The 20,930-nt window shown below is 45.9% G+C and overlaps 1 long non-coding RNA gene across 1 annotated transcript; it reads left to right on the top strand.

Annotated features, from left to right (window-relative positions):
* Positions 1-18,537: 18,537 nt before the first annotated feature.
* On the top strand, positions 18,538-20,534 carry LOC144730216 (uncharacterized). Its single transcript, XR_013587800.1, has 3 exons — positions 18,538-18,940; positions 19,309-19,491; positions 20,378-20,534. It is a non-coding gene; the product is annotated as an uncharacterized LOC144730216 (long non-coding RNA).
* Positions 20,535-20,930: the final 396 nt, after the last annotated feature.

The raw sequence follows: 20,930 nt of genomic DNA, 5'->3' as shown, positions 1-20,930 counted from the left end.
CACTCACCCACTCATCCACTCACCGACTCATCCACTCACCGACTCATCCACTCACCCACTCATCCAGTAACCCATTAATCCAGTAACCCACTCATCCAGTCACCCACGCATCCGGTCACTGACTCAATCACCCTATCACACACTCCTCCATTCGTTTACTCAAACACTCACCAATTTACTCATCCACCCGCTCACCGCCATGCAGGTCACCTCACTCTTCTTTTCAGCTTCATCAGTTTGCACTGCTCCACTTTGGAATCCCCACCCGGTCTTCCTATTTCCCCAAACTCTTGCAACAATAAACTTGATCAATTTAAGGAACGTGTTTCTATGATCTTAATTATCTAATTACTCATTGGACAGTTACGTATTTTTTGTTGTTGCTGGCCGCTTGGCGTTTTGTATTGTGTGGGGTTTGCATGGCTGGCAACCCCTTATCATTGCCTACCTTATTACAGACCAATTCAGACCTAGTTGGTCACCCCGTGCCCCTTATATATCTCAACGTCCATCCTACAAAGTCCCATCACAAGGGAGAAGCATACACAAATAGACTTAACACAAATGTTGCCCGTTTTGAAACGGCTGTGTGCCGTATGGACCTAAAAACTCACTTTCCCCCAACAGAATACGGGTGAACCGTGTGGGTTGACAGCTACCGGTTTTGTTGTGTTTGCGAGTCCAAGTTATAGGACTGCACCCTGGGTTGTGCGTGGTTCTCATTGGTGGGAGATTCCCTTCGCTGCGTTGCACGCCAGTGGCTGAGGGCTGCCTGGGGCCAGTGACGTGTGAGCCGGTCCCAATGTGCACCGGCAAACATTCATCGCTAGGTGACCCCAGTGTTTATTGCCCGTCTACACGTGGATACCTGAAGCCCATGTCACTCCACTGCTGGATGAATCCCGCAATGAAGATACAATCAGTACATCCACTTTGCTTTTGCACTCTACCTGTGTAGTGCCATAAGAGGGGAGGGGCTGCTGGGGGCTCTGGGAACCTAGACAGATAAGCCCTCGGCGCCAGGCGCTAGGATCCCAGGCACCGCAGACAGTTAAGCCCCTTGGCGCCACCAACGGGGGGGCTGTGTGTGCTCTGTGGGATATCTGGGGGCGCACACATCCCCACCCCTCGTTGGGGACGAGGCATAAAAGCGCAGCTCCCTGGCCGATCGGGGCCAGTTGCAGCTCAAGACCCAAGACCCGCCAGCCAGCCAGCTTAGGACCCTGGACCCCCTCGTCCCGCTTGTCCTTGTAAGGGCCGGGACGCTGTGAGGGCCAGTGGTGGGACTCTGGGACTCCCGGCTCTACGTCCTTGTAAGGGCGAGTTCCGAGGAAGCCAGAGTCCAGACCCGCACCTTGGCTGGGTCGGGTCAGGTAGCCTCCCCTAGGGTAATTGTAGCCGAAGGACCCCAGAGCGTAGCCAGAGTAGTGTATCTAGGCTGTGTACCTAGGCTGTGTACCTAGGCCAGACATGGGAAATGTACGGCCCGTTGGTCTTTTTAATCCGGCCCGCCGAACTTGTCCAAATATTATCATTAAATTAAATTTTACCTTCCTCCTGTAATGCCCCCATTTCCCCAATAGATGGCGCACTTTGACCGGGAGAGAGAGAGAATATTCGTATGAGCAATTTATGTTTCTATTGAACGTTAACAGTAATATTTGGGTACAGTATTGTTTTTGGAAGCATTCACTATAATATCGTATGAACGTTTACTTCACCGCATCATCGTATGAATGATGCGAGAAGAGATTAACGGGTTCTTATGTTAGCGATTTACGTACTCGGTGCTTTCGCTCTATAAAAATTACGGCTTGAATGAGGGGGAGGGGTATGACTACATCACAAAATTAATATCTTACTAGGAATTTTATATAACAAAAGTTATATACATAACTGTTACGTTTTGTGTAATTCAACAAAATTTAACTCCGAGTTCTCTCCGAATTTCACGAGTCCGTTCTAGACCCCACAGTTTTTTTAAAAGAGTTTTAAGCACAGAAAACATAATTAAAGTTTGAAAAATCATTAATTATACAAACTTTTCAATAATTTCCTTCTTCACTTCGATTTCAATTTTCTTTAAAAACTTCTTCTCACCAACATTACCACTCATTACCACTTTCTCCGAAAGCAAGTTTGTAAAAGAATACATGGTACAGACAGCAGACATCTTGTGTCCGGAGATCAAAAGCAAATTTGAAAAAGTCAGTTTATCACGCAGGACTGTGACTCGCCGTGTGAAACTGATTGATAAAAATATAGCCAGTCAATTAAACAAAAAGTCTGATTCCTTTGAATTATATTCACTAGCACTGGATGAAAGTACGGACGTAAACGACACTGCTCAGCTCCTCATTTTTATCCGAGGCATTGACGACAGTTTTGCGATAACAGAGGAGTTTTTGACCATGGAGTCCCTGAAAGGAACAACGCGGGGAGAGGACTTGTATAACCAGGTATCTGCTGTCATCGAAAGAATGACGCTACCTTTGAGTAAACTTGTCAATGTCACAATGGATGGATCTCCCAAATTTAACTGGAAAAAATGTTGGGCTGCTGAAAAGAATCCAGGATAAAGTGAAAAAGGAAAACCCTGTCCAGGATCTTATTTTCCTTCACTGCATCATCCATCAGGAATCCCTGTGTAAGTCTGTATTGCAGCTTAATCATGTTGTGAATCCAGTCGTAAAACTTGTGAACTTTATTCGAGAAAGGGGACTTCAGCACCGTCAGTTTATTACGTTCCTGGAGGAAACTGATGCGGATCATCAGGACTTGCTGTACCACTCTCGTGTCCGCTGGTTAAGTTTCGGGAAAGTGTTACAACGAGTGTGGGAGCTGAAAGAAGATTCTAGATTTGAAGCTTTCGTGACTGCAAGGAATCATATTCTTAGGTTTTTTCGGTAAAGTCACGTAGGTAAAACATCATTGCTACAACTCGGTGGGCTCTCATGAAATTGTCTTTTCCGAGACCAAGATTCTCTGCAAACCTCCCGGCTACCATCAAAGGTTTGTACACGAAGCCATACAAATATACAAACACAGCATAATTTCAACCGTGATGATGGGTACAAACTGAGTAATCATTGGAAAGATGTTATCAACCACGCAAAAAAGACTTAATTACACTTTTTTGGACCATCTTATCTGACAGGCACTATTTTACTTTACTTTACCGAGTGTTAACATCCCCAGTTATTTTTAACAGTACTCTCTTCATTGTTCAGCCAGCATTGGTATAAACATGGGCAGTTTCGTCCCTTTGTTCTATCATGTGTATCAGACCTCCCCTCCCCCTCTCTGTCCATTGTGTTGGCGTGTGCAGCAACCGCGTCCAAGCCGTCGCCCATTTTTTTGGCCCTCCCCCTCCCGCCCCCCTCCCTCCCGATACGTTCCATTCATTGGCTACCACATTCTGATGAGCCCCCCCCCCTCTCCTCCCCCCTCCAAACTTGCTTATAAGGGATTACATCTTGAATCATTGCCTCACTTGATGCAGCTAATCTGGCTGTGACGGTCCCACCTGATGACGGAGACTTGTGTTGCCTCCGAAACGTCGTGATTTTTGTTTTATTTTATTTTATTTTCATTAATTTTGATGTTTTACCTACGTGACTTTACCGAAAAAAACCTGAAAGAAGATATCATCGCATTTATGGAGTTGATGGGGAAATCTGACGAATTCCCTGAGCTAAGCGACAAGAACTGGCTTAGTGACTTTGCGTTTGCTGTGGACATATTTTCACACATGAATGAGCCGAATGTGAAACTGCAGGGGAAAGATCAGTTTGTTCACGACATGTACAAACATGTGAAAGCCTTCAAATGCAAGCTCACTTTGTTCTCCGGACAAATTGCGAACAAATCTTTCGCTCATTTCCCCACACTTGCCATGCAGGAAGAGGCACCGCGAAGCGCAAAAAAATACAGCAAATCACTTGAGGACCTGCACGGAGAATTCTGCCATAGGTTCTCTGATTTCGAAAACATTGAACAGTCACTTCAGCTGGTGTCCTGCCCCCTGTCACAAGACCCTGAAACAACACCACAGGAGCTACAGTTGGAACTGATAGATCTTCAGTCTGACTCCGTCCTAAAGGAGAAGTTCAACTCTGTTAAACTGAATGACTTTTATGTTTCACTTAACAGAGCCACGTTTCCAAACCTCCGGAGGACTGCACAGAAGATACTGACTTTGTTTGGCTCGACTTATGTGTGTGAGCAGACATTCAGCGTCATGAACGCCAACAAAGCCCGTCACAGATCAAAGTTAACGGATCAGCACCTCAGATCTATCCTGAGAATTGCCACAACCAAAATAACTCCAGACTTGGATGCACTGGCAAAAATGGGAGATCAACAACACTGTTCCCACTCAAACTGAAAGTGATTGTGTTGCTGCAGCGAGGTTGGAGCCAAATCTCCATCACACAGCCTGCGTGGCTGCTCTAACCTGTTAATGTAGATAATAAAAAAGTTCAAGTGAGGTAATTGGTTTGGGCGCAGGCCTCATATGTTTTCATGATGTTTGATCAGTCACGTTACGACATGTTTTTGTATTGTTCATGTTCGTGCAATTTGTTAAATTGTCTTGCAAATAAATGCTTTGCTACCTGTTAAAGGCCAAATACTTTCATGTAATAATTTTTACATGTCATTTATATTAGTTCACACAAACACTCCATCCATCTGTTTCTGGCCCGGCCCCTCTGTCAAATTTTAGAACCCATTGTGGCCCACGAGTGAAAAAGTTTGCCCACCCCTGCACCAACCCAATCACACCTGTCACCATCGACACGCCACAAGAGTGGCTACCAATGTGGGGGGTGTAGATGCTGCCACCTGCCGGCCACCAATGGGGCGTGTCGATTTTGACTTAAACTTTCGTGACTTCAGGAATTCATATTCTTGGTTTTTTTGGTAAAGTAACGTCGACAGAAAATAAAAATAATCAAATGAAATTGAAATAAAAAATACAAATAAAAATATGAAATTTAAAATAATACAAAAAAAACCCCACATTCATATTCTTGGTTCTTTCAGGAAAGTCACGTAGTTAGAAAATGAAAATAAAATTAAGTAATGAAATATTTTTTTTTATTTTAAAATAATGAATTTTAAATAATAAAAACGTGTATTATTTTCAATTCATGATTTGTATTTAAAATTTTATTTAATTATTTTTATTTTTTTATCGACGTGAAGAATATGGCGTGGAGATGCTGCAATCTGCTGGCCACCAACGTGGCGTGCAGATGCTGCCAGGTGTGATTTGAGAGGTGAGCGCGGTTGGTAAGGTGTGATTGGGTTGGTGAGTGAGGTTGGTGAGATGCGTGGTGAGTGTGTCGGTGAGCACGTGGAGGATTCGCCTCCACGGTCGCCTTTGTCTCCCCCAGTGGCGATGTTCACTCCACACCGCACCAGGTACCCATCTGAGGCTGAGTCGACCTCTCTCTCACTGTCTCACTCACGCGCTCACTCACTCACAAGCGCGAGTTCGCGTTGTCAGGCGATATAAAATAATTTATATTTCATGTCAGTTGGTTCTGAAGTGCGACTTTGTAATTTGGGCGTTCGTAAGTCGAGGACTGTCTGTAAATAAAGATTACGATTGTGGATGTGGGGCTTTAACCGTGGGGTGAGATTGGCCCGATCCGCGGGGCGTGGCTTGACCGGCAGTGGGCGGGGCATAGCTGCGACGGGCGTGGCTTATCCAAGAAGTGGGAGGAGTCTTGCCCCTACGTAGGGCGTGGCTTATCCAGGAAGTGGGAGGAGTCTCGCGCCTACGTATGGGGCGTGCAATAACCAAAGGGGGCGTGGCGTGTCACCCTGCGCTGACCAATCGCAGAGGAGAACGCGAACCCTGGACTCCAACCCCGAGAAGCGCGCTCCTTTTAAAGTTAACAACAACATTGTTAAATGTAAGTAGCGCCTCTCTACTTTATTATTGTTTTATTTGTTTATTACATCACTTGTGGTGCCGTGAGTCGAGTGATATGCGTCAATAACCTTGCTAGACACGGCTAAGCTTTTAATCAGGGGCGCCGCGGTGGCGAGATGTTAACTACCTCGCCAGGCCTACAGCAGCGTGGAGGTTCCATCACGACCCTGACGCCTGCTCTGTATTTGTATATTTTTATTTCCCCCGTGCTCGCATAGATTATTTTCCTGGTCCTTCGGCTTTCCCCTCCACATTTAGAAACGTGACTTTAGAAGAGTACTTGGCTGCTATAAATGTCCACATGATAAGCCACTTAGTTGAGCTGTCATTTGTGGCCAGGTCGCTCCTGATAAGAGCTATAAAGCTATGTGGGCCTGACCTGGTAAAATAGAAATAGTTTATAGTTTAGTTATAGTTCATAAGAACTCGTGGCAAAGGTCAGTGTTTACTTCAAATATTGTTCAGGCTCCGCAGACCTCCAAAGTTATACGTGATGTTATACATTTGGTTCGTTTTGAGCATAATCGCGACCTTATATAATTATTACGTGATGCACACGCTGAATATACGCACACAAAAATCGTGTACACGTGTGTCGTGCCCTCTATTGCCTACATAGACGACTTGTGCTGACTAGAGAAAGGTCTTAACGAACAATGTCGTGACATGTATCAGCCCTTTGTCGATCCGGCGTTTTGATAGAGGCCTCCCCCACACCATGTCGTTCGTGGGAGTTGTTTAACCATACTTCACCATGCCGGTCAATGCGGGTTTGGTGAAGTGAGGAGGCCCAGAAACTATATGCAGACACGAGTTTGCCTGTGCTTGCATCTGCAGAATTACATTCTCACACATCTTCAAGTATAGTTTAATACTTCTAGAAATACATTTATTCTTGAGGATTCCATAAAGCAGTGGTAAAAAGAATACAACTTGATTTGAATGCTTTGTTGAACAGGGAATGCTTTGAGTTTGTGGGTTCAATCTGTCTGTGCGGAGTTGTGTTATTTCCCCATATGCAAGGTGGGGTCTCTCTGGGTTCCACTTACACAAACATCTCAATGCAATGGGACCTTTCTGAAAATGCAGTACTTAGACGGAATGAGGCTTTCCTGGGTAACTAGTTAACATTGTAATAATTAGCATGAGAGAAAATGACGTTGACTTATTAGTGCCATTGATAGTACTATACTGTACTTTTATTGAAGAATATTTTACGTAGTTGTTTGAAAAAAGTGTCCATTCTAAAAACTTTTTGACTGGCCCTCGTACAGAAATGATATTACAATCTTCTTTGGAGATTGCGAGTCAGAGTGTTGTGAATAGTGGACTGAACGTGTGGTGCCACCATTATATTGTTGGTGTGTTTATACAGAAAGGCCTATTTGGTGGGTAACATTAGCAAAATGGAGGTAGTTAGTCATTGTTGTGAAACAAAATCTTATTTGGGTGGATGAGAGGAATAAAATCGTACATGATAGGAACTGCAATATTGTGGAGTTCTGGTATAATGCGTTCTAGTATATATTAATCTTATGCCACCTTAAGTATGCCTTTGTGAGTACACACATGACACGGGTGACCTTTGTCTTTTGTTTCAGATGTGCGAGAACAATTCCGCTGCGAGTCATAGTGGTGCTGGGAGAATCGCCGTGACCATCGATGGCGCTTCACCAGCACCCCTCTTAACCCCACCTCAATGCGATCGAGTTACAAGAGGGAAAAAACGAATCTCTTGTGACGTTTGTGGGAAAAAATTCCAACTGCCATGGTGCCTAGAATCGCACGTGAAAACGCACAAGGTGACCCATGACCAATGGTGCGGCACATGCGGACAAAGATTTGATCAGCCAGGAAAATTAAAAAGGCACATGAAGACCCACGAAAAGGATTATTTGATAAAGGGTGCACCAGGCTTGGTGAATAACGGCAGTTTTGCCAATGCGGTGTTGAAGCCACCGTCGCCCTATGAGATGTGCTCAGTCTGCGGATTTTTAAGTCCGATTGAAATCCTGAAAACTCATGAAAGTCTTCACGCACAGTTTTTGTACAGACCGAAGCCTGAACATGATTACGCTTCGACAAAAGATAGTGGCGTTAAGATAAATGACATGAAATCCAATTTTCTTGAATGCTTTGGCCTAGTTCCACGTCAACAAACTGCTTCACCAGTCAGTGAGAATAAACCATACGCTGCTCTCGATCCTATTACGAGCATGAAAGTATTGATGGCCTTGCAGCAGAAGAAGGAAAAGCGATGGGGACGTAAGTCCATTAAAAGAAGAAAGACCACCACCAGCGTAACCAATTGCCGCAGTAGCAACAGCCAGAATTCGGACATCAAGAGGATGGACTGCACGGAAGCAGGAGGCTGCGTGGAGCAGAGCATCCCCAAGGTGGATGAACCCAACCTGGCACCTTTGGGTACGTCCGAGTAATGCACACACTACATTTCATTTGGGTGTAATTTATAATTTCACAAATGAAGTAATGTACGCATGTGCTGACCATATTTGTATGCCAGTGCTGAGGAGTCTAGAGATCTGATGTGGTGCCGCTCGGATGTTGGGTTAAACTCTGGGTTTCAATCACTGAGCCATGATTAAACTGGCTTCTCATTGATGGTCTTATCCAGTTACCAAACACTTCTTCTAGCAAACACTTCTGTTGTTGCGTGGCATGTAGGAAATTGCAAAACCTCCGAGTGGATAAAAAACGGTCACGAAGGAATGTCATGAGTAGTGCAATGATATCTCCTTCCACAAGCTGTTCTCTTACATGAGGTGGTTCACTGCTGTGTGAGAGTTGCACAGGGATACTTCATCTCATGATATGGAGCCAATAGCACGATTGGAATAAAACTGAGCAAAATACATTGTTTGACAAATTCCAAAAAGTGTCTGTTAATTTCTTAACCGGGGTAAATTTGATTTAAACAAGTGGGTCAATTTAGGGAACATTGTTAAATGAATAGACCGAGTCATTTCCATAATGGGAATTTCCTCTTCATTGTACTAACACCTAACTTCCATGCACATTTACTCGTTCTATTGCAGGTAATTATTGGTAATTAATGAGCTGTAATAAAATAATCTGGCTCAACCACCTCAGTGTTAAATTATAGTTGTTGCTCTGCATTAATATCAACCATACGAAGAAGTGCAAAATGTTGGGGCTTCAAAATAAGCCCCAAAAATGTGTTCTTTTGATATTTTTCAGGAAATCGGTATCTTGCTTTTCTACTATTTATACGTATGTTGAACTTCTTTCGTACCATACGTAGCCAACCGTGCTAATCGGAGGTATTTGTTGCTGGCCATTTGGCATTTTGGGCCTTTGGGCCTGAGGTCAGCAACCGTGATTGATAACACGTCCCATGTACATAGTGATGTTATGGCATCCACTGCATGGTGATGAATAAATTATGGATTAGCGCGTGCGTGTGCTCAATGGTGGATGTCTTGTGTTCCAGAGGAAAAGCCCTTCCCGTGCAGTGACTGCTCGTACAGAGCGACACAGAAGTCGCAGCTCAAGAGACACGTCCTGAGCGTTCACCACGTGCCCTTCGATAGTGCGCTGGACTCCGACTGCCCCAAGAAGAGAAGGCGGCTGGCTGGGTGCCAAGACAGCGGCCCAACTACGGATTTGGAGCGCGCACGATGCACACGGAGAACTCCCTGAGGATTTATTTCATCCTGATGCTGAGGTACCACGTGTGGGGCGGTGAGCTCAAGGTTTTGTGCAGCGGACATTTCCATGATGAAATTCCGTCACGTTCACTGCTGCAAGGTAACCTCTATTGCCTAATATTTTTATTCAATTGCCGTATTTTCTTGTATACAATATGTTTAATAAATTGCCCTAATTTCATAACAAAGGTTTTTGGGTTAGATCGCGTAAGTATAAATTATATAATTGATTAGTAATCATTTAATTAGTATGTTTCCTCTATAAGTAATGAAAAATGTAAGATGTCTTCTTCTTCCACGCGTTTGTTCCACTCACGTGGGGTCCGCCGTCCTTGCCACCTTCTCCACACCGCCCCGTCCCGCGCCATCTCTCCCTCCGCTCCACGGGCCACCATGTTCGACCGCATCACCACATCGCCCCACGTCTTCTTCTGCCTTCATCTCCTCATCTTACAATCACATTTACTTAATAATACGCTTCCAGCCGCACTAAGCCTGTAGCTGTCAGAGCGGTTAAAATTATTTGTATTTCTTTCAGTTTCAATGGATTCGCGAATTTGTCTTGGCCAGTAATAATTAGTTTTACACAAAACTTCATTGTTATCAAAATAATTTGAGTGTCGTTGTTGGAAAGCATGTTCTGCAACTTCCAACAGTTATGTTTGAGAGTGTTTAATATTTATTTGGTGTTCTTTTAGTCTTACGCTAATGTTATGTCCCTTCTGTCCAATATAACATCTGCCACATAAGCAATTAATCCGATACACACCATCTGTTGATAACTTAGGCAATTCATCTTTAGTACCAGATACAAAAAAAATAATTCGTGTACCATTCCAAATCTTCTTACATTTTTTGCTTTTCAAAAACTAGAACTAATTTGTCAGTTACGTCCGCGATATGTGGTATTTTAATTGTTTTAATAATCTGATCGCTTTCAACAGTTGCTGTTCGATCTAGGTTTGGTCACTGCTCTGTTAATTTGAGCGTTATTGTAGCCATTCAATCGTAGCGCTTTTTTGACATGTTTAATCTCTCTCCTCAGACTTTCACCATCTGACATTGTTTTAGCCTGATGTATGAGCGTCTTGATGAGAGATGATTTCTGTGCGGGGTTCCCTTTCGTTAAACGCAGTGTGTTATTTTACCATTTAGGCCTCGTCCGAGCAAAATATCCAGGAAAGGGAGTGTGTTATTCACCTCCATTTCCATGGTCAACTGTATTGCCGGCTTTTTTAATTGAGATGATTTAGACATTCATTCATTAAGTGTATCCTTACCATGTGGGCAGACAACTAAACCAAAAAGATGGTTTTAATGTACTTGAAGCAAGTGCTCTTGCTTCTAAGTTTTCCATGTACAGATTCGCTATAGCAGGAGATAAAGGAGAGCCCATTGCTGCTCCTTTTTGTTTAAAGAAATCACCTCTCCATAGGAAATAAGTCTGTTAGAGGCCACTGGGGGGGGGGGGGGGGGCGGAGTTTATCATTGTGTTTGTCGCTGCGAGCAGACGGCGCGCAATGGAGAGCTTGCTCAGAGCGGAGCTGAGCACGGACTCGGCGAGGCCGCTGGGCGCTGCGGCCGGTGGAGTCTGCATCAGCGCCGGGCAGAGCTATGAGACGGGGCGAGGACACGTGTTCACCAAGATCAACGCCAAGAGCGGGGCACCCTCCTCTACACCTCCTCACCACGCCACATCACCTCCTCATTATGCCACTTCACCTCCTAACCACCTCACCACCTCACCTCCTCTACCCTCCTCTTTGCCTCCTCACCACCTCCTCACCACCTCGCATCGCCCTTCATTCAGCCCTATAATTAATGCCTTTCCACGCGCACCAGTATCACTCTTTTTTTTCGCTGCGACTACTACCACCACCGTGGTGAATGTTGCAGTGCACTTCACCTCGTTGATTCCCCCCTCCACCCACGTTAAGGGACTCGGTTTACCAGACACTTTGACCGCTTCGTCTCTTCCACTCCACGTTCAACCACCGCGCCTCACTGCAGTTCACAACAACGCACTCAACAAAACAACTTGGTCACCCACTCATCCAGTCACTAACTCATCCAGTAACCCACTCATCCAGTCACCCATGCATCCGGTCACTAAGTCAATCATCCTATCACACACTCATCCAGTCACCCACTCACTCAATCACCCACTCATCTACTCACCCACTCATCCACTCACCCACTCATCCAGTCCCTCACTCATCCAGTAACCCACTCATCCAGTCACCCACGCATCCGGCATCCGGTCACTGACTCAATCACCCTAACACACGCTCATTCAGTCACCCACTCATCGCAATCACCCGCTCACTTCATCACCTACTCATCCGGTCACTGACTCAATCACCCTATCACACGCTCCTCCACTCGTTTACTCAAACACTCACCCATTTACTCACCCACCCACTCACTCACCATCATGCAGGTCACCTCACTCTTCTTTTCAGCTTTATCAGTTTGAACTGCTCCACTCTGGAATCCCCACCCGATCTTCCTCTTTTCCCAAACTCTTGCAACAATAAACTTGATCAATTTAAGGAACGTGTTTCTATGATCTCAATTATCTAACTAATCATTGGACAGTTACGTATTTTTTGTTGTTGCTGGCCGCTTGGCGTTTTGTATTGTGTGGGGTTTGCCTAGCTGGCAACCCCTTACCATTGCCTACCTTATTACAGACCAATTCAGATCTTGTTGGTCACCCCGTGCCCCTTATAAATCTCAACGTTCACCCTACAAAGTCTCATTACAAGGGAAAAACACAAATAGACTTCACAAAAATGTTGCCCTTTTTGAAACGGCTGTGTGCCGTATGGACCTGAAAACTCACTTTCCCCCGAACAGAATACGGGTAAACCGTGTGGGTTGACAGCTACAGGTTTCGTTGTGTTTGCGAGTCCAAGTTATAGGACTGCACCCTGGGTTGTGCGTGGTTCTCATTGGTGGGAGATTCCCTTCGCTGCATTGCAGGCCAGTGGCTGGGGGCTGCCTGGGGCCAGTGGCGTGTGAACCGGTCCCAATGTGCACCGGCAAACATTTATCGCCAGGTGGCACCAGTGTTTATTGCTCGTCTACACGTGGATACCTGAAGCCCATGTCACTCCACAGCTGGATGAGTCCCGCAATGAAGATACAATCAGTACATCCACTTTGCTTTTGCACTCCACCTGTTCCATTGGCGGCCGAATGCGAATCTAAGTGTGCATACGTTGGAGACTGGTTTATTTGCATACAAATCAAACCAATTGACCCACGACCTTTGCCCCATAAACTTTTGTATAATTGTAGATGTGCATTACAGCTACTTTAGCTGGGTGGTTGTGGCTATGTATGCCTGTAATCCACGACTGCGTGGAGGTGAGGGTTGGTGGATTACAAAAATGTTGCGAAAACTCCCACCCCGTTGGTCGTCAAGGAGGTAGAGAAGTCGGTATCGAAAAATGTGGACTCCGCCTGTTCCATCTCTTTCTGTGATAGAGCGTTGCCCCCCCATTTGCTTGGATTTCTCCAGGTGCTCCGATTTCCTCTCACATGTAAATACTCATTAATCTTGATTTGAAGCTTTCGTGACTGCAGGAATCCATACTCTTTGGTTGTTTCGGTAAAGTCAAGTAGGGAGAAAAAATAATAATGGTTCACGATGTTTCGATCGCCACACAAGCAATTCGTCGAAGCGCCGGGTGGCTAAAGCACAGCAAGTTGGCACAGTCGGGGGCACAGGTGGTGCATCAGCCACTCATCTCGGTCATCTCAGTAAGTTGACCCGTATGCACCTGCTGGGTCTGGCCGTGACGTTCGACACTGAACACGTGGCCTCAACATGCACCTAACTCCATCAAAAAAGTAACCTGCAGCGCCACACCTATTACCATCATTAGAGGAAAAAACGGTGATCCAATCTCCGACCCCCAGGAACAGGTTTGCAGATTTGCTGAGCATTTCTGTGAGGTCCTGGGGGAGGGAAAATCTCTCAGCCAGGAAAACATCATGGCACAAAGTGGGGATAACCCTGCTGAGGCTGCGGTGCCTCAAATATTGGAAGAGGTCACCCCCTGTGAGTGGCTGGCTGAGGTGCCAGCTGTTGAGGAAGTACTGAGGGCGATCTGGAGTCTGAGACCAGGGAAGGCACCGGGCAGAGATGATCTCCCAAGCGAAATGCTGAGGGAGGGTGGCGTTTGTGCACAGACTGCCCTATATGACATCATAGCAACAGTCTGGACCACTGGACGGGTTCCGCAAGACTGGAAGGATGCCCTGGTGGTCCCCCTCTTTAAGAAGGGGGACCGTACCGACTGTAACAACTACAGGGGCATCTCACTCCTCAGTGTGCCGGGTAAGGTCCTGGCAAGGATTATTCAACATCGCCTTGCTAGGCACGCTGAGGAGAGGCTTGCGGAGCCCCAATGCGGTTTCAGGAAAGGGCGGTCCTGCACAGATGCCATATTTTCTGTCCGTCTGCTACAGCAGAGGTGTAGGGAATTCCAAAAAGACCTACATCTCTGCTTTATTGACCTGGTCAAGGCCTATCATACCATCAATAGGACTGGGCTCTGGGTTGTTCTTCGTGCTTTCGGAGTCCCTTACCCTCTGCTCACGATCATTAAGGACCTTCATGATGGTGAGCGGGCCCGGGTAAAACTACGTGGCCGGGAGTCGGAGCCTTTCCCTGTACACCTTGGGGTGCGACAGGGATGTCCTCTGGCTCCCACATTATTTAACATCTATTTCGACTGCGTAGTTCGTGAAGCCTTCAATAGCTGTACCGGGGGAATTTCCATTTGGTACAGATATAATGGGAGGCTGATCGACGCCCGGGTGCGATCAAGGGATGGCTCCCTATTGGTCAACCACGTTATGTATGCCGATGATTTGGTAATAGCTGCTCATTCAGAAGAGGAGTTGGAGACGCTGCTGCTGAGACTGGAGCATGCCACTAAGAGGTGGGGCCTTACCATCAGCCCCACCAAAACTAAGCACCTGCCTGGGTATTTTGTACCATCGGACACTCCACCCCCACAACTCCCAATTGGTGATGGGGCAGTTGTGGAGAGAGTGGAGAGTTTCCCATACCTGGGAAGTGTGCTTATGACCGGCTCCAGTTTATCAGCAGAGGTCTCACTCCGAATCAGTCGAGCGGCAATATCTTTTCATCGGTTGCGTAACGCTGTGTGGAAGCTACCTGGTCTGTCGCTCCGCACGAAGCTTCAGGTCTTCTCGGCCACGGTCATTCCCTCCCTTCTCTACGCTTGCGAAACGTGGACCCCCCTCGTGGAGCATCTTCGCCGGTTGGAAACATTTAGGCTGGCCTGCCTACGATCCATCCTGGGTTTAACCAGGCTGGATTGTGTGAGGAGCTCACAAGTCCTTGAAAGATCTGGGCAAAGTCCCATCAGTGAGCTCCTCCGGCAGGCAAGGCTGCGTTGGCTGGGTCATGTAGCCCGCATGCCCAGCCACCGCATGCCTAAACAGCTTTTGTTCGGCCGGATCGAGGGGGCTAAACGGGCGCGGCACGGGCTAGAGAAGAGATGGAGTGATGTGGTACAGGAGGATGTGGAGCTGAGTGGACTTGCCGATGACTGGTACCAAGATCGGCCTCAGTGGAGGAGGCTCGTGAAGGACGCTACTGGGCAGTTGGAGGCAGTCGCCCTCCAACAACAACGGAGGGCGGAGGAGCGACGCTCACAACAACGAGCGGAGCGCCGGGTGGCTAAAGCACAGCAAGTTGGTACAGTAGGGGGCACAGGTGGTGCATCAGCCAGTCATCTCGGTCATCTCGGTCAGTCGACCCGTGGCACCTGGGTCTGCCCCGTGACCTCCTGCCAGCGGGCGTTCGACACTTCACGTGGCCTCAAGGTGCACATGGCCTGGCACAAGCGTCGTGGTGACGTCACCGCCACTTAGTGGCGAATGGCGGTTGTTGTTGTTGTTGGATAAAACTCAGCAAGTTGGCACAGTAGGGGACACAGGTGGTGCATCTGCCAGTCATCTCAGTCAGTCGACCCGTGGCACCTGCTGGGTCTGCCCCGTGACCTCGTGACAGCGGGCCTTCGACACTCAACACGTGGTAGCCTCAACGTGCACCTAGCCTAGCACAAGCGTCGTGGTGACGTCACCTCCACTTTGTAGCCAATGGCGGTTGTTGTTGACGACGTCGCCTAGGCAACGCCGCCCCGCCCCCCTCTGCCTCTGCCCGCCTCGCTCTGTGCACGCGAGGCGCCAATCCGTGACGCGGCACTGAACGCGGCGCGTCACCGCTCAGCGTGGGTTGGGCCCTCAGCCACGTGCACGTCAGTCGCACGCTCACTAATATTTACACTTTTACTCGTGTTTGTGTCCGTCGTCGTCGTCGTTGTTGTTAAAGGTGAGGTAAATAATGATGCTACGCGACGTGTGTATTGATGTATACGTGCAGTTTATATGTTTAAACGTGATAGTAGTTTAGGCCCCAGAGCCGTTTTTTACTAAGGAGCTTTTTATGCACCAACCTCAATTATTGCGCTTTTGTTAATCATCATTTAACAGGAATAATATACTTAAGATAGATATCCAAGCTACGATATTTTGCACAACAGACGATGGCAAAATTGTGGATATGTGCCACTGAAACCGCAATAACTCAATAATGATGACTCGTGTTGAGTGTTTAATCTGCAAGCAATGAGCCCACCACAGGTTCGGAAATGTTAGAATGGAAACAGTGAAATTAATAAAACTTGTTTGCTCTGCCATTTGATTTTAAAATACGACTCTTCAAAGGGCTTTGGTTGTAGTTAGCAATATTTGAATTTCTATTTGGTTCTTTCGGTAAAGTCACTGAGAAAGAAAATAAAAGAAATAATAGAATACGACGTTTCGATTGCGACACAAGCAATCATCAGGTACAATTGAAAGAGAAAACAAACCTAGTGAACTTAGAAATATCATGCAATCCAACACAGAGAGTCGGCTAACACAACAGTCAGCACCTTACCTGGTTGATTACGTTCTTCCAAAGATTGCTAAATTTGTGAGACAAAACACAGACACATTGACACACAGACAGACACACAAGCAGAGAGAGAGACAACACAGAGATACACAACACACACACAACATAGACACACAGTGTTGTCTATGTTGTGTCTCTCTCTGTCTGTGTTTCGTATCTCTCTCAAATGTAGTAATCTTTGGAAGAATGTAATCAACCAGGTAAGGTGCTGACTGTTGTGTTAGCCGACTCTCTGTGTTGGATTGTATTTCTAAGTTCACTAGGTTTGTTTTCTACCTGATGACGATTGCTGGTGTTGCAATCGAAACGTCGTATTCTATTATTTAATTTATTTTCTTTCTACGTGACTTTACCGAAAGAACCGAAGAGTAATCCCTGCAGTCACGAAAGTTTCAAATCAATTATTTGAATTTGTTTGAAGGAACTGTATTCTCTTACATGTTTTGTATTCCTAGGCATTAAATATGTACTAAAGATTCAGACTAATTGTAAATCTAATGGGACCACTTTAATCGATGTTCGTTAATATTCATAGGCGTGGTAAGGTTTCGAGACGCACTCGGCTATGTGAATGAAATGGGGCTGCGTGAAATGCAGTCCGTGTTCTTCCTCGTCCATTTGTCTTCATTAAAACGTCAACATTTGATCTTGCTGTCTCTGTCATTAAGGCCACATGGCCACAGTATCTCTTAGTTCTTGCAAGGTAAGCTGGATTCATTCTCTTTTCGACATATGTCCCACCAAATTCTGTAATAATAATGTTCCATATTCTTGGTTCTTTCGGTAAAGTCACGTAGAAGGGAAATGATAAAATAAAAAAATATAAAACAATGAAAATTCTCACGACACACACCTGATGATGATTGCTTGTGTTGCAGTCGAAACGTCGTGAGAATTTTTTTTGTTTTATATTTTTATTATTTTATTATTTCCCTTCTACGTGACTTTACCGAAATAACCAAGCATATGAATCCCTGCAGTCACGAAAGCTTTAAATAAAAATAATGTTCCAGTTTCTCTTTCTGTTTTTAAATATAGATTTAAATAAATATACATTAAAAAATCCACAAATCTGGTTGCCTCCTGATGATACTGGTTGCAATTACTGGCGAAACGTCGTACTCACATTGTAAATGTTGTGGCTTTGCTCTAACACACAACCGGTGTGCTGTACTGGTAACGAATTGGCATGTTCTGTTTAAGTGACAAACCTTACTAATTAGCTGTGTCGGGTGGTGGTGGGTTTACCGACATATTTATATATTTACGTGCTCTTACCCAAAAATAAAACCTGTATTATGTAAAAATAGATTTATTTTCCCCCTTTCTATTTGGTTAGTTTCAAATTTCTAACGCCTTTCAAATTGTTCTGATGTACAGTGCTACATTTCAAATTACTGTCATGTTTTCAACGGGTTGTATTGCTTCTTCCGGAAATCTACTTTCCCGAGTGGTTGTGCATTTGTCGCTTGTTTCAGAGGTTTGCGATTCAAGCCCAGGGGTCGCCCTAGTTAATACTGCGGGTGTATTAATAAAAACTGCATTTCCACAAATAATGTATAAACAAAAAAATCCAGTGATATTATTCATAAATGAAGAGGACGTGTGCCGGTGTCACCATCTAAATTTTCAAATCTCTGAAATTACTGGATTGGGTAAAACCACATTTATGTATGGTGAACTTCTTTCGCAGTGTACGTAACCAATTGTGCTAATCAGAGGTGTGGAGAAGGACAACACACTGAACACAAAAAGCAGTTCTAAAGAAATTCGTGTTCAATCTCTATTTAAAAGTGGCTTCCTAATATCGGAAGGAAGAGCATTCCAGTTGGCCGCAGAAGCGAGTGATGCGGTGACTGTCTTTGTTAGATGGCTCGCCAAAAGCCACAGCTGCTAGGATGATCCACCAATCCCATCTCTCGATTGCAATTGTGCATTGCCAGCACACCGTGCATTCGCCGTTGAACCACTCGTCCATCACGTGTTCCATCATCGCAACTACAGCATTGTGCTGCACCTGTGGCCACCACGGTTGCTCACTTTGCTTTGCTTGTTGAGGTGATCGGCAAGGCCCAGAAAGGCGAGTGGGAGGCGTTGGACCGTTATCTGGTTCGCATCGAGTGCGACATCAAGCAAGAGGTGGAGGGCCGGCTACACAAGATCAAGAAACACTTGTTGGAGTCGTTCCCCTTGCCAGGGACGAGCGCCGATCTTCGCCGACAGTTCACGACACAGCCGGCGGCCGAGATGGTGCTGCAGGTCTTCCAGAACGCCGAGGACATCTTTGTGAATAAGCTGAAGAAGGTGGGGGCCATGGCGTCTGGACTTAATGCAACAAAATTACCGTGCGAGAAAATTCATGCATCTGCTTAGATTTGTCAAAGATTTTCCACAATACATTTGTCCTCGGAATTATTGAATGAGTGATAATCGCCATACGTTTCAAGTCTGTGGATACTTCCACCAGTATCAAAAGACTTGCTCTACCACTGAATTAACACTCCTCTATACAATTTAGGGTCATCGCTTTTACAAAATTCAGTCACGTTGAGACAAAAGTAAGAGTGGGCATTGAAATCGGTCGGACATCTGTGCATGCATCACCCTCTATTTGTCCTAAGAGTGCGAAATGGCTGCACGTGGTTTGGCTCCTTTGTTGTCTCCACCGACAGTGTGTGCAGGACTTCCTGGGGCAGGTGAAAGGGGACACGCTGGCCCGGTAGCTCTTTCAGTTGGCTCTGTGCTGTGGCTCGCTCGAGACTCCCCGTGACCTCGTGGTCAAGGAGAAACCGGCCGCGTTTCTCGGCAACATCAGCACTCCCGACACCAGACCACCGTGTCCTCTGGAGAGTAAGGTAACAAATTTGCATTTACAGTAGACTCTCGATTATCCGCGCTAATGACGGGGAGGATGGCTGCGGATGATCCAAAAATATTTATTTATTTTCTGCGGATCTCTATGCCAAAAACTAACGTTCAACCGATTGATGCACGTGTTTGGTGATCAAACTTTCCTGCTAATTTGACCAGGTCCAATATCGGCTCAACTTTCATGCGACGGACATTACTCTTATGTTCAGAGTGGGATGAAATGTGCTTCCCTTTATTGTGTGGACCAGAGGTCACTAGAAGCGATGTCAGAGGTAGCTTTGTGATGTTCTCTTCTGTGGGCCATTCTCCAATACGACGGGTTCCGCTGCTCTGTGAGAGATCCTAGTGGATCCTCCGTCTCATGACACGATATCGAAAGCACAATCTGAATAAAACGTAGTTTGTTGTATTGTACATGAGGGGTCAGACCACGGAGGACCTTCAGAATGCTGAGTGTGAACTTGAAATTGATTCTGGACTGGTTCGGGGGATAGTTGAACAATTGGAATATTAGGGCGATATCGTTTTGCATACGGGTGTGAGTGAGAAGTCTGCCAGCGTTTTTTTGAGTCCATAATCAATATTTTTTGGTTAGATCATGTAAATATGCACTCAATAATATGCGTAAATATGCACTACTTATTCGGCCTAATCCAAAAATCTCTATTGCGGCTAATATTGGTCGCGAAGGCCTTCGTGTTAAACTTGTTTTTTTTAGTCTTCTGGAATCTGGCGATGAAACGTATCGGCGAGTTGTAGATGAGACGTGGGGGTGGGGGGGCGGAGAGAGAGTTGCAATTGTCGAGCCTATTGGAGCGAGTTACAACATTGTTGTCCTCTCTACAATGGCATTGCTCCTCTCCTTCGCAGAGGCGGTAGCCGAGCAGCTGGTCCGTCTGCTGAGCCACGCAAGTAAGATGGCAGAGCTCCTGGGCCTGCCCGCGCTGTCACGCGTGGAGAAGCAGCTTGCCGAGCACTTTGACTCGTGCGACCTCCCCAGCCTGGGCCTCGGCTCCTTCTTGGACATCCTCCAGGTGCGTACGTGACATGTGTGAGCCCACTCGCCTCCAGCTGTTAAGAGACAGTACAGCAAGTAGGTGTGCGACACTGCCCGTGCAAGGTTTGAGTGTACTTCCCGCCTCTGAGTGGCGCGCAAACTTAAGTTCACTTCCGAAATTGTGCGCAATAATATTAGTTTATTATTATGAACTTAAAACTCAGTTGTCGATAACTCAAATACGTTAGAGCGTTATTTGTGTAATCACTGCTAATGCAGAGCACAACAAATTATCACGTAAGATACATGGGTTTTCTCTTGTCACTCTTAAAAAATGTACGTGAATTTGCAAAAGTGAGTGTACAAAAGTGACATTAAGGAAAAAATGTTCATAACACTATATATGCAAAGTGGCCGGGTGCCTCA

Source organism: Lampetra planeri, chromosome 35 (genome assembly GCF_965212315.1).
Source record: "Lampetra planeri chromosome 35, kcLamPlan1.2.h2, whole genome shotgun sequence".
In the NCBI taxonomy this organism is placed as follows: Eukaryota; Metazoa; Chordata; class Hyperoartia; order Petromyzontiformes; family Petromyzontidae; genus Lampetra; species Lampetra planeri.
This window is presented reverse-complemented; position numbering and strand designations above follow the sequence as displayed.